The sequence below is a fragment of the Agelaius phoeniceus genome, chromosome 3 (genome assembly GCF_051311805.1).
Source record: "Agelaius phoeniceus isolate bAgePho1 chromosome 3, bAgePho1.hap1, whole genome shotgun sequence".
NCBI classification, from domain to species: Eukaryota; Metazoa; Chordata; class Aves; order Passeriformes; family Icteridae; genus Agelaius; species Agelaius phoeniceus.
Genome location: NC_135267.1, coordinates 44,083,209 through 44,098,298, shown reverse-complemented (window position 1 = coordinate 44,098,298; position 15,090 = coordinate 44,083,209). Strand labels below are relative to the sequence as shown.

Genomic DNA, 15,090 nt, shown 5'->3' with positions numbered 1-15,090 from the left:
ATGCAATATGAACTGGATATGGGTCAAAATAATAAAACCACAAGACCTGCAAAAATAACTTATCCTTAACATCGTAAAAATGTGTTAAGCCTCTCAGTTAACATAAAAAATAGCACTTCTAAATAATATATAAATTACAGTGCATATAAAATTAGCTAAATTATCAATGCACCTTGCAATATACCTCAGCTATATAGACTACAATTGTATAGGTTTCAGAATTAGCTTTAAAGCATCCTTATGATAAAAAGAAATCTCATGCAGAGAATAAATTACTCCCTTTTATAGCAATTCCTATTTTTTGCACTCCAAGGATTTTTACCATCACAGCATTTTTATTTTTTAGCCTTCAATGGCTTCATTTACAGCAACAATCAACTTTCACACATCATGAAAGAATCATAATGATTAAAATAACCTATGAAAGTGTTTCCATCCTGCAATAAAGCACCTACCTTGTGTGATGTCTCCTTTTACAGAGCCTATTGGTGCTAATGGAATGAAAAGATAGCATGCCACGTCTCCATGTGGGGATGTGAACTACTAGGCAACCTACATGTTTTATATGCTGCCTGGACTTTTAAGGCTAAGACTTCCCTCCAACTTTGCAGACTAAAGTGGCTATCAAGATGAATAATATACTTTTCACCTGGGCAATAGCCTGGTGGTTCAGAAGCCAGTGATCAAGATGACAGAAGAGCTGATTTTAAATACTAAAGGACTTTGGGTTTATTTTATGTTTGCAATAGGTCAAGGTTCTCATTTCCTCAGTGTAACACCCTGAACACATTCCTCTTCAGACAGATCTGTAAATCAACAACAGTTCCTTACATGGAGTCCTTACATGAAGTAAAAGGGACCTCAAGGGTCTGTAACTCTAACTGTGCTCAAAGCCACTGACAGGCTTGAGCAAGAGCTGCCAAAGCATTGCCAAAGGGTCTCATGGTGAAACCCAGACCCAAATAATCCCTGTGCTCCCCTGCTTCATCAAGGAATCTCAACAGGAATCATTTCAGTCAAGCACTACTGTTTAACGACACAAAAGCATGCAAATATACAATTGTTTCATGAAAAGAAATTGAAGCTCTCCCAAGCCCCAACATCTGTGGTGCATATTTTTCAGGCCTAAGTAAATAAATGTCACCTTGCACATTTATGTCTATTTAATGGAAACACAGTAGTGTCTGAAAGGCTAATTATTCTATGCTGAAATGGGTCAGTGCTCTCCAGAGAGCAAGCAGATCATTAGAGAGGGCACAGAAATAACAGCAGGCTTTTGTCAGATCTATAATAGGGGAAAATAAACCACTTTGTCCTGTGGGTGCTGTAGCAGGGACTATTTTTAACAAATTCACCTGAGGTAAAGCACAATGATACATTTTGAGCAAAACCTAAGATGGGATCTGAATGTTCACTCTGGTGCAGGGGAGTCTCAGGGTTTTGCTGCAGGTGTGATGCCTGAAGTCTCACTGCACAAGGAACGCTTTGGGCCTCAGCTAAAGATCAAGCATGGTTTGGGCACAAGGGGTGTTGTACTTGACTGAGGGCCAAAGTGACTGAGGTCTCTGGTTTCACAGGACCAGCAGCAGGTGCTTTATCAGTTGCATATATTTATGGAGGAAGCATTTTTCTGTCCCTTTTCACATATGAACAATTTTCCCCCCCATTCTCTGTCGTGGTCCATTTTCCCACTTTCATTTACAGCAATGACATTTTCCTCACATCAATTTTCTATCATTTCGTGTCTTAAAGACTTGTTACTTTTCCCTCTAAACTTTCTGATACTCTCTCCCCTTTTTCAAATTTACCCAACCACTGTCCTTGACCCCCATTTGCACTTTTCCTAAGCTCCTATTCAAGTCCCATTTCTCTTGTATCTGTGACTTTAGAACCTTCCTTGTAGAGGCCTTTCAGGACAAGGGCTCCATCCATGACTAAATCATACAGGTCTAAGATTACCCTTACAAAGGGTCAATCTCCACCTCACCTCATTCCATCTCCCTCTTTTAAAGCTCATGATCAATTATTACAGTGTTCAAAGGGCACAACTGTATGAATAGCAACTGCACAGATGGATCCTGTGTGGGAGAGGAGAGGAGAGGAGAGGAGAGGAGAGGAGAGGAGAGGAGAGGAGAGGAGAGGAGAGGAGAGGAGAGGAGAGGAGAGGAGAGGAGAGGAGATGTACTCTTGAATGGGCTGGGGGTTTTAGGAAGTGAGCTCAGGGTAAGCAGATCAGTACAGACCATCCTTGAACTCCTGACTGTGGCCAAGATTACTGAAACACAAGACACAAAGCTCAGCCACAATACCTATTGATGCTGTGCTCTCTGCGCTGCTTCCAGTATTGTGAGAGCTGGTTTGAGCATCTAATTCCCCAAGCAGCTCCCACAGGTAATGGGCTCATTATTTGGACTTGCTGAGCACCCTTTAATTACACTCAGTCCTGGGCACAGCTTCTATCTATGCTCTTTACACACTTGAATGTGCTTTATGCTGCATGGAATCATTAAGGGATGCAAATCAGAAAACAGGTCTGGAGCAGTGATGCAATTTGGCTCACAAGAACCCAGAAATCAGAATAAGTTCTAATCAGAAACCAAAGCTCCTCTTTTTCCTACAGATATTTGCAGGCTGTGATTTCCTCCTTGTTCCCCTAAATTGCTATAGTGCTGCCCACAGAGAGACGACTGTGAACTGTCCTGAATTTTTGCAGCTTAGTATCTGAACTAGAAAGAGGAGAGGCAGGGGGAGAGCAGAAGGAAGTCAGGAGAGCGCATTGATTCATCGATCTTCCTCGCTCAGGCTCCTTTGTATTACTAAATAACTAGCAGGCATTAGTATTGGACACAAGGTTGTATCAGAATGGGCCCTCATTCTCAGAGAATTTGTAATGCTCACACTGTGCTTAGCCAGGCATTAATGATTTATGAGGACTCAGGATGAGTTGCAAAACAAATTTTTTCACCAGGTAATAATGCTTGCCGATGACTTGTAAAAGAAGAGACAACACAGTGCAGTCCTGGCAGTGAAAAATGACCTCAGCTGTCTCCCGCCAGGCCCTCTTCTGGGCTCCTCCTAATTTTCAGCATTTCCTCAAACAAATGGAATTTCCTGAAACCTTCAAAAAGGGATGTGCTGGGAATTTCCTACTGGATTATTTATTCCTCTCATTTCTTTATTTTCTTTGTTTGGGTTTTTTCCCCCTCATTTGACTATTTGTTTTATTAAGAGATATAGGCAAAAATGAAGTGCAAGGACAGTTAAGGTTCAGAGTTTCAGCAGGATGAGCACTCATGTTTCCTCTCCTCAGGGAATCACAGCCACTGCTCTACCCTAGTGCAAGGGATTTTTCCTTCCTGACAGGTGCACGCACACACACACACACAGACACTGGAATGAAATTTCAAAACCAAGCCAGTCCTTTCTGTCCCCTCCTTCACTAGTGATGCTAAATCATTCTCAGTGAAAGACTGGTTGAATACTTTCTTCATGAAGAGCTGCAGAAGAGACCCCCCAAAATTACATGAATGGCTGAACCTGAAGGGGACTTGACCTGAAACCTGCAACTGAACATCTCTGTGGAGCAATTTCTGTCTTGCCATTATCATTGCTTGGGGGCATTTAATATAATTATATTCAGAGTCCCAGAGACATTATAGGTCAGAAGGTGTAAGTGACTTTCCTCAGGTCAGAAACAGAGTGAGGAAAAACTCAGAAGTTTTGATTCTTGGTCCCTAGCTTCAGCCATCATACCACATCTTACCCTCTTAATTAATGGACAAATTACAAATTAAACTAAAGAGCCCACAAGCTTTGGATCAAATACAGGACCAAGCACAACTGTGTAATAGTGTAGATCAAGTAAAGGGAAAAGAAATTATATAGTGAGTATTTTTTTTTTAATTATCTATAATCAGAAATAAAAAATGAACAAGGAACTTATTCCCAAAGTTTATTTATTCAGTATTTTAAGCACAGTGAAGACTGGATACTTAAAGACCCTCTCTAATGCAGATTCCCATGGTACAATGGAAGCTCTCAGGTTTCTTTCCATTTTTAATAAAGTACTCTCTACTTAAATTCTAGTAGATAAAGCTTTAAAAGAGTGCAGCAAGACCTAAAATATAATGAGCTACAAAATATGGGAGAACGATTTTTATAAATAGCTTTTAAAACAATTTACTTGGGAAAACTAACCTTCTATAAAACTGCAAAGGGTAATTGATGAAACATCACTAATTATTCTAGTGAGGAACGTGCAAGAGACCAGTGCTTGCACACACAGCCTCATGCTTTCATGACTGGGACAGAAAACGTGGGAAAGCCAAGAAAAGTTACCAGGAGGAAAATCCAATTACCTTCTTCTCTTAATAAATATGGAGATTAATTCCCAAGGTTCTGCTCTAGTTATGCAATACAAAAATTTTAACCATTAAGTGCCAGCACTGCCCACGCTTGCTTATTTTTATAGTGGTAGAGTAGGGGTAGATACAAGAAACTAAATCATGAAGCAGAAGATCTAGAAGCCAAACAGGAGCTGTGAGTGACAGGAAGGAATTAACCATGGTGAACTCTTCCCACGTGAACCACACAAGAACTCGGGATTTTTTGCCACTTTGACAAGTCCTTCTCCTCATCACAACATCCACAGACACACAGAGGACCCCAAAGCCTGCAGAGGACCCCCAAAACCCGCTGAATACATCCCCATGCTGTTGATACATGGCTTGGAGCAGCTGCAGAGAGGTAACAGCTCCATGTCCAGCAGCCTCATTAGGCCAGGCTGATGAAGTTAAGCAGACAAGACTTGGCACTGCCGTGGCTGATGTTGCTCTCCACTCCTCCAGACACCCTGGCCTGGCAGACCAGGATGAAGATCATCCACCCCTCAAGGTCTCCCATGATGTTCAGGATGAGGGTTAGTTATTTCCCAGTAGACAAATACAAAAATCAGCTACATCATATTCCTTGTGATGTGAAGACAAGGACACACCTCTGGAGAACAGCTTTTTACTTGGGACTGAGGGTAAGAAATAGGTCCTTTAATGTCTTTTGGTCTGAAGGGAAAAGTGAAAGGGAAATGAGTGAAGCTTGGCGAGAATCACTATCAGATGAGGATGTTTCAGGTCCTAGAATAGCATGAGTTGGAAGGGACCCACAAAGACCATTGAGTCCAACTCCTGGCCCTGCACAGGACAGCCCCAAGAATCACACCATGTGCCTGAGAGCATTGTCTGAACATTTCCTGAGCTCTGTCAGGCTTGGTGCTGTGACCACTGCCCTGGAAAGCCTGTTCCAGTGCCCAACCACCCTCTGGAGAAGAAGCACTGTTATCTTCAGTTTCCTTCTTGGACCCTGAAGATTATACATCCAGTTACGTGGACTGTCTCTGCAGTTGAACAGAGACAGAGCCTGTCTCAGGCACAACCCAACCAGTTCTGTGTGCTTGGACATGTAGGATGTACTGTCTCTCCCCAGGGATTACCAAAGCAGATTCAATAATTAGTTGGGACCAGACAGTCATTTCTTTTGTTTTTTTTTTTTGCAGAAGGTGAGAACTAATCTGTTGCAGATAAATACTTCCACCTTTTTTTTTCTTATTGGATCTCAATTTCAGTTGAACTTCTTTTCCAAGAGCAGAAGGAGAAGGGGGCGTAAGAAAGCTGGGACTGCCTGTGCAAGAATCCTTTATCAGAGAAATGGGGGAGGCAGACAAACAGCGAAGCACTCTCACTCTGTACTGTACTGCAAACAGCCAGGGCTGCTAAAGGCTTGGGATGGAGGTGCAAAATACTGTCTGCATGATACTGGTGTGCCCAGTCCTCCTCTCCCAGTCTCTATCCATTATGGAGTTTCCACAGGACACCATCCTGCACCCAAGGCACGTGAAAATGCTCGACTGGTTCTGGATATCTCCTGCACATTTTGCTTTCCTAAGCCCTTAAGCCAGATAAAAAGAACTGAGAAAAGCTCAATACTAAACATGAGCGTGGCAAGGCCATGCCCTGACGAGCCTGTGCTAGCCAGCTACACACTCTGGTGAAGATGGAGCATATGCTGATGGAGAGGTATCACTGCTGGCACAGCTACACCAGCCCCTGAACAAAGGCAACAAGAGTCATCTTCTGCTGGGTTTTGTCAGCACAGCAATGTGAAATGCAAGGTGTGAAGCTGTCATACTCCAAGCTGGTACAGCCACGGCAGTAGGACTTTGTAGTGCAGACCAACCTGTCTAGATCTTGGCTGTGTTGACACTGTTAGACACCTGTGCTGCTAAAGAAAACAGTAACAGATGCTGGAGAGTTGGAAAATATTTTTAAATCCTGCTGAACAACATGTATGTGGTTGCATATGATAATTCTACTCAAAGGATTGTTGGCAATGAGATGCCCTGTTGTGCTAAATAAATTTTTTTGTTCACATAGGCAAATTCTTCTCACCTTATGATGAGAAAGGGTCAGCAAAGTGAGCTGTGGTGATTATTCACTTGAGAAAGACAACTGCAGCCCTATGTGTAAATGGAACCTTTCTAAACATACTAAAAATTCAGGGAAGTCACCATATCATGTTTTGAAACTAATTTTCAGGCTATTATCATCACTGGAACTGACATTAGGAGGTACTTCAAGGCTGCCTTCACATATTACACAGTTGATATTTCCCTCTATTAGGCCATAGAACTATTTCAACATACTTTCTGATTATATTCAGAGACAAACTACACCCTTAATCTCTAGGGGAAAAAAAAGCGCTTTAGATGCAACTTTAGAGAGATTTTGGTACCACAGTTATGCATTAAAATAATAAAAAAAGGAGTTCTAGGGGCTAGAATACCTTTGCTGCTTTGATTTATGAGGTAAAGTCTTCTACAGTATCCATGCCTGCTAATTTATAATCAAACAGGGTTACAAATGCACAGTGAGCATATGTGAGCGGGTTTGAAAATGAACTGCATTTGTATTACATATATGAATGCAAAGAATGAGAAAAGAATATGGTGACAATTTGATCTCTCTCATTTTCCAACACACACTGTGATCCATGTAAGGAAAGGCAGCAAGACCAAAGGACCAAGCATAAAAATACACACTGAGATGTTGAGATAAAGATGTAGCTTCCTATATCAGGATCTGCTGGGGTTTTTTTTTCAGGATTCACCCCTGAATAAATACGAAGTTGGCTGCAGCGTGTTCTATATTGGCCAAGGCAAACAAAGCCCAGGAGATCCCAGCAAACTGCCAGTCTGGTCCCCTCTCCACATACAACATGCCACTATGTCAGTTAGCACTGTAACTTGATTTCCAGGCAGACAATAATTTTCTCTGGAGACAAAATGAGAGAGACAGGCAGAAAGAGAAGGAAAAAAAACCCAAACCTGTGAGCAGTGGAAATGCAGAATAGCCCAGATTCAAAGGGAAATTTAGTTCTGATTGTTTTATTTACCAGGAGGCAGACCTGAATATCAATCCACACTTAAGGGAAGGCTAAAATATTTATTACTATGTGGTCTGGGATGGATTCAGTATTATCCTAATTGCTAGTAGCAGAAGACAAAGGGATAGCTTTTGGACCTTTTTGATGTCTGTATGTAGTGCAAGGCATTAGCTAAACGTTTCCCTGTTTTGAAGGCTTTGAACAAGTAACACCCATCTGTGAAACTGCTGGTGTGATCACCAACAGTCTCCTGACACAGCAGCACCAGTGAAACACTGACCAATTTTGGTGCCAGTTGTGTTAACAACAGCCACAGGCACATCTGCACCACCAGCCAGCAAGAAAACCATGCGTGTTCCAAAAGAAAAAAAAGAAGGAAAAAAGGACAGGCTTCTGAAAACAAATCAGTGATGTATCCAGAGCAAATTGCATCTATTAGAGCAAAAAACCCCAACCCCCAAGATGCCACAGCTCTAAGGTATAACACCTGACAATCAAAGACTTCAAAGCACTTAGCATACATTAATTAGCAAGGACCAGGCTGCTCCTCTGCCCATTTAAACAAAGCAGAGCTGCCCAGCTTCAACAGGGGTACGGCTTAGGCTTTTCATGGAATGCATGTAAGTGTAATCAACATAAATCTTTGAAATACATTTTTACTAGACAGTGGTAATGCACATATTTTCTAACATTCGCATACTGCTGTACAGGATGCCTCATGAAAGCAAATAAAAGCATTCAAATCTTGGGCACTGAAATTTCACCCTTTCAGAAGATATTATACATCACCTATAAATAACAAAGCATTAAAATATATCTCAATATTTAGGCCTATATACTCTGTGGACGGTTTACTAGCAGGCACGTGCTATGCACTGGGTTAAATGCATGTGACAGTATTTCTTGGTCCAGTGGACATCTCATATCATAGAGAACTGGTTTTTTGGTGTGTCCCTACAAATAAGTCTTAGTGATTCATTACACTATCAGAACAGATAAGTGTAATCAAATATTGCAAAATAATTTTTAAAAAATTAAAAAAAAAAAGAGATAAAATGCTCTCTGTCAAATCTAGGCCCTCCCTGGGGTATTCTGCAATCCTGCAACTCCACTTCAGCAACTGGCTCCCTGCTGTGTAGCTGCAGCAGCTGTGGGGGGCTGCAATCATGACTACAGAAGTTGTTGCAGTAGTTAAATACAGGGCTGTTAACTTACCTAAGAATCATAAATGACTACAGGTTTGGAAAAAAATTATAAATAAGCTAGTTTTTGGACCCCCTTGAGCTTTAAGAACATGGTATTTTATGTTTAAAAAGCCATAATTTGTGTCAAGATTTTGTCTGAACATCATCCTACTTACAATAATTTCAAATCTCTACATCCTATCTGTCCTGAAAGTGTGAAAAACTTTATAATTGTTTTTTCTCGCCTACATTTTAAAGCACTGTAAAGTTTTCAAAGTCTAACAGTATTGTAGCTGTTTATGAAACATTTTGCAAAATGTCCTTCTCACTTCTGCCTAACTATCGATTTCCTGTAATAGGGTAAAATCTTGATTTTTAAGCCTTTATTTTAAGCAAACTTCTTGAAATGTATTTCTGTTATTATGAAATATTTTTGTATAAATCCCAGTAAAGTCACTTCCTAGTATCCATGCCTGAGCAGGGGGTTTGTACAGTATGGCAAGAGAATATGAGCCATAACTAGCTGATAATGTAAGAAACCATTTAACTGCAAATGTTGTTTCTATTCATAGAGAATTAAATTATCAGGATGTGCTTAAGTAGCTGCCTTACCAAACTCAGAATTAAAAAAAAAAAAAAGAAACACTTTTAAGAAGTCGGTTGAGATTAAAGGACACAGATTTATTTAATGAGTATTAAAATTTATGGGCTCTCTAAGAATTAAGCAAGCTTATAAAGACTATTTTGAGAGAGCTGAATGGCTTTCACATAATGAAGATGGTTGATAAGACTCGGCTAAAACATTTCAGAAACAAACGAAAACAAAGGAACACCTCAGAAAACATGGTGATTAAGTCAAAATTTCAACTGCGAAGGCAATGTACAAATTTCACAATCATTTCATAATCCGAAAATGCTACTCAAACCAACCCGCAAAGGTGCTGAACCTATGAAAGGATGACAACAGGCAATTTTGAATCTAGACAAGCATGAAAGAAGCATGTTTTTCTCCTTCTGTGTAGTTATGGCAACAGAGAGATATAAAACCCCTCCTAACTGAACAAGGGCTTTTTTCCTCTCTCTGCTCCCATCCGCAACTTTACAGCTGTCACCACAAGTCATCCCGCTCGCTCCGGCACGCCAGCAGGCAGCGAGCCGGCATCTGAGGCGAGCAGAGAACAAAAGAGGCTGCAACACAGCTCCAGTTCAAATGACAGCCTCACCAGGGCTCCAGCCCGCACTGGGAAGACAAAGTTATAAAGTTTCACAAAAGAATTGAAGTGAATTTCTTCTCTGGATGTCCTAGTGGGAAATCAAAGATCTATTTTAATTTAAGGTACTTGCAGCTTTTCTCGCTAATGACCGAAATATCTAGAACAAGAGCTGCCCAACAGTAGTTTGCAGGTTTACAGGGGTCCATAAAGCCACTTGCACTGATCTGAAAAGCCACCTACACAGGAAAGCATTTACTGTTTCCACTTTTGAATGTGGGCATTAAAAATGTGGAGGGCAGGGAGGTATCTTTGAAAACTATTGTTGAAACCATGAGGATTCTGGACAGAGGATACGTTACAGCTTTAGGCAAACAGAAAATAACAGGATTTAATTTAGATAGAAGGTTCTTGATGGGGATTTATAGATGTTCATCCATGAGCTACTTCACTGATCTGTGACACACAAAACCAGGACCTACAACCAAGTTAGAGGAGGGCTTCCTCTCAGGTCCTCACAAAGGGCAGCCTTAAACTCAGTGATAAAAGCTCCAAAAAGGAACATACAGCATTGGAAATGAAATAACAACCATTTATTGTCTGTGGCCTTTTGAATTTTTATTTTGCATTCCTCAGGAACAGAACAGTTAGTGATCATTTACTTTGTCTTCAATGATATGTTGCCCTATGACACAGTAGAACCTGGTGTCTCTAATCAGTGTGTGCTGTGTGTCTGAACCAGTTTCAGGGGAGGTAATTATAGATTCATTCCTTTTTTCTCATGTCTCCAAACCACACACACACACACACACACACACACAGTGAAAATGGTGGTACTTTTACTTAAGTATGTGGCAATAGCAGTTTATGTGTACAAATTAACAACCCTGGGAACAACCTCATTAAAAATCTATGGCTAAACTTCAAGGGCTTTGTGATTCCACCTCTCGTGTACTTGCCCTCCCCGCTCTGACAGCAGAAGGCCAACATGTATTGAAGAAGAACAAACATCTACCTGTGCAAAAGCTGCCCTTTATGTTTCACATGAAATGTCAATATTTCAAAAGCTGGTTTTGTCTTTCCAAGTACCTGTGACCCTTTCAGTGGACTGAAGATTTCACGGACAGAGTTTTAAAAATGAAAAATGAAAAAGTTCTTAATTTATTTTTTCCCTTCGTATGTACATTTTTACTTTGCTGTAGAAAATGTCATTAATAGTGACAATATGGCACAACTGTCAAGTCTCACAGCACTGACGTCTTTAGGTTAGTTTGGAAATGGTTTTCCTAGGTCATTATTTTTAATTAATACAATGAATTAGTATATTTTTATTCAAAATGTCAAACTGTTTTAATCATAACACAAATATGAAACATTGACCTAGAAAATAGGACATTTTTATAGTACTAAATAGCAACAACATAATTAAAAGCATGACATTCTAAAATGAAAATAGTGTATTTGACCATTTTACATCTTAATGAACTATCATATCAACTTGCTATTTAAATTTCATTAAACTGGATAACAAATATAAAATACATTTTGAAACAACATCATTTCTCATAACAAATTCTGGAAATATGTACCTTGTTAATGATGGTTAAATGACTTTTCTAATTAGTGTGGTTTGGGAAAAACTGATTAAAATGGCATTTTACAGGAAAAAATAGTTTCAAGGACAATTTATTTCACTGAAGACACTGTCAATCCTCCATCAAGCAGTACCTACTTTGCCATAATCAGAGCTTGCTTCAGCTGTGTGCTGTGCAGTGTCTTGTGGAGTTAAACTGACACAAAGCCTTTTAAAGTGACACTGAGTATTTCCCAGTTCTAAACCAACACACCTCTTCAACCCAGAGCAGATTTTGGTCCCCATGGCTGTACTGTATAATAATTACAGTTATAGAGACACACACTTGCAATACCACCAAAGAAACTCTGTTTCTTGATTTCCTGATTTTTAATGTTAATTTTCTAGTCAACTTAACTTCTGTCTTGCCTTTTGTTTAGTCTTTCTTTTTTTCTTTAACTGTTACACTCTTATTCTGCAGCTCCTTTGTATACACTTGTGATTTTCTCCTAGCAATAATTTTATAGGTAGTAATATATCATTGAGAATGTGATTAAGATAATTCAGTGCATTCCTAAGGACACCAAATTGCTCAGCTGAAGTGTAATTTAGGTAGGCTGCAACTTATTTTTAAAGATTCATAATGCTGTAAATGTAAAATAAAACTGAAGGTGAAGCGGCATGTCTGGGGTCCTTGTCTGCAAGAACTCTGAGAAATGAAAAAAACCCAACAAAACCACAGAAAATGTAGATTAAAATTTTCAAAATGCCTAAATAACATCTGAGTCTGGGATTTAACAGCTCTTGAAAATTTAACGTATCTGTAATTTGTCATAGAGACAAATAATGATTTCTCTTGAAATAATAGGATCAAACTGCTTTTGACTAACCAAAGTAATGTCAGAGGTTAAAAAGATAGAGCAGGAAGGCAAGAACCTACTCTGCAAAACAGCCATTCATCAGAGCTTCAAATCTCTGCTTGTTCTCCAGGGAACAGAAATGTCAACTTCACATAAAAGCAAGACCCAAGTCCCCCTTTGTAGGGGACTATATAGTTCTTGTCTTAATCACACAAATTTTACATCATTTTCACAACAATCTTTAATACTGATTCAAGTAAAAGAAGTCAAAGTTCAGAACTCTGGAAGTTTGGAAGTGCAAACTCTAGCTATTCTTATGCTTTTGTTCCTCTGTAGTTGATGGACGCAAGAAATAGTTCAAACCATTATTTTGTGGTCCTTAGTATTCATTGTATAGATGAGAAAAAATTAATATAACTCCTTAAAAACAACTGTACAGTACTGAATAGAGCTTCAGGAAGGAAAAAAAAGACATTCAATGAAGGACTCAATTTGAATCTACTTGAGGAGCAATCTTTTCAAGTTCTTTTTAAAAGCAAAAAGATAATATGGTTGCTGTGCACCCACTTATTTGGTGGTGCACTGAAACAATGCCTTCCCTTTGCCCAAGTTAGGAAGCAACAAAGATTTCCAGTATGATGAATTTTTTTAAAAGTTGGTTTTTTTTTTTTTTTTAATAACTAGCAAGCTAGCTGCTGTAGATTTGTTTGGAATGTGCTGACAAACAAGGCTGCTGACTGTATTTTTGGATTCAGATGTACAAAGCTAGGAGTAAACCTAGTGAAAAGACATCTTGGAGCAGAATAACCATAAATAAAGTAAAACTGTAAAGCAAGGAAAAAAAAAAAAGAGAGGACATGGAGTTTTGAAGGCTTGTGCCAAGCCATAGAAAAGGGAAGGCATGTTTTTAAGCACCAAAGGTAGAGGTCAACACTATGAGGAAAACCCGACTCTATTAGCTCTGCAAAGCATATCTGTTTCAGGACTGTGCCAGTGGCAGAAATCAGACTGCAAATGATCAAAGACGCTGTTATATGTTGTAAAAAAAATATACTACCTCACATACACTAGTAAAAATGATCCAGGAACATTAACAGCAGTTATTCTGGAGTTAAATCCTAGTGGACCAGGCTAACTCTAAAATAATGCAACTGTAAGAGATCTTTAAAAGTTACAGAACTTGCTAAGTGACAGGTATGACGAGAGAAACCCTCTGCTACTTTGGACCTTCCTCAAAGAGACGCTTTTCCTCCCATGAAAACAGAGTTATAACTATGCAGATGTGGCAGATGTTAGTATATGAATATTTATAAATCCAGAGGATATTTTGTTCTACCTCACCAAGCATGTTAATATTTGAATAGATTAATCAAAGCACTGAGTTCACAAAACAAACTGCCCCCTCACCTCCTCCGAGATGGAAGTGGTTTGTACTCTGGATGTGATGCTCGAGGTACTCAGCCCCAGAGCTGTGCCTGTATCACCTCACAGGGCACTTGCAGACCTTGGAAGGGAGTGTGGGGCAGCAACACTGGATTTCCAAAGGAGCCAGGGCATGACAGAACCACAGCCCAACACAGAGTGGTGGTGTGTGGGCTGAACTCAGGCTGGTCTGGTGGGGCTGTGCCTGAGCTTACAGCTCATCCCTCTGGGAATGACTTCCAGCATCCCCAACAGATCACAGGGTACCTAGCCTGCTCTAGGACCTGTAACAACAAAGGCCTCATGGCACAGCACAGCACAGTTTGACACAATATCTTCAGTCTCCTTGAACTCAATTGCAGTAAGTCACCCCCTTAGCACCTAAAGCCAAGCACTACACATGGCCCCATGCATTGGACATGATGAGTTGGGTGGAAACTTCACCATTAAACCTGAAATGCATTTTTTTCATGGAACTATAAAAAAATTAGGGTTTGCATGAATAGTAGCAACACAACAAAGCATTTTTATCCAGAACTGAACTAAGTTTCTTTTATAGAACCGTTATGTATGTGGCCACAGACACATGGAAGGCACTGACGTTACTGTGGGAGGAATCAAAATGGCATTAAAGCAAGACTACATCTCAAATTGCTTTTTGTGCCTTAAAAGCCAGCAGAGGAGAACAATGTTCTGTACCTGCCTATTCATTTCTACTAGACTGGAAAGTAACACACTTTTTGCCCTTTTATCAATTTCATGTGTATTTTGTACACCCATTTTCAAGTTTATAATTTCACATATACACTATACAAGCACTGGCAATATATAGTGTTAACTCTGTCTTATTTTCCAGTATTAATGGTTTCCCATGTGGATTAATGTTTTTAGTAAGAAGAATCACAGTGGTCCTCAAGTGGTGGAAAAATAATGGCATTATCTATATTAAAATATTTTTTCTTTTTTTTAAATGAGAAGGGGGCTATTCATGGAAAATCTGGACAAAAATAAGAAAAGCATCTGAGTAGGTTGTCTTTTCTCAAGGCTGTGAAAAGCTAGAAAGATCTTTGATGTGTCAGCTTTGACAGTTGTTTCAATCCACCTCTGTTGGCACTGCAGCAGACGGCTGAGGATGTGCTTGCTCTCCTCACCAGTCCCTCAGGCAGAGGACGGGAGAGCACTCCTCAAAATACTGCTTATTAAAATTAAAATAAGATAAACACACTTGCATATTTTTACAGAGGGTACATATTCTGGGCTGAAATTTATCAAATCCACATTTAGATGTGTAAAAGGCATTTGGCCTTAATTTTGCTCTCCAGGCTCTTTCTGCAGACAGAAACAGGCTGCTCCAGTGGGGGAGTCTTCTTTCTTCCTTGGACATCTGCTTCAGCACATCTGGGTTT

The 15,090-nt window shown here is 39.8% G+C and overlaps 1 protein-coding gene across 2 annotated transcripts in view; it reads right to left on the bottom strand.

Annotated features, from left to right (window-relative positions):
• KLHL29 (kelch like family member 29) overlaps positions 1-15,090 on the bottom strand; it is a 389,609-nt gene that overhangs the window by 72,543 nt on the left and 301,976 nt on the right. The gene's annotated exons all lie outside the window — the stretch shown is intronic.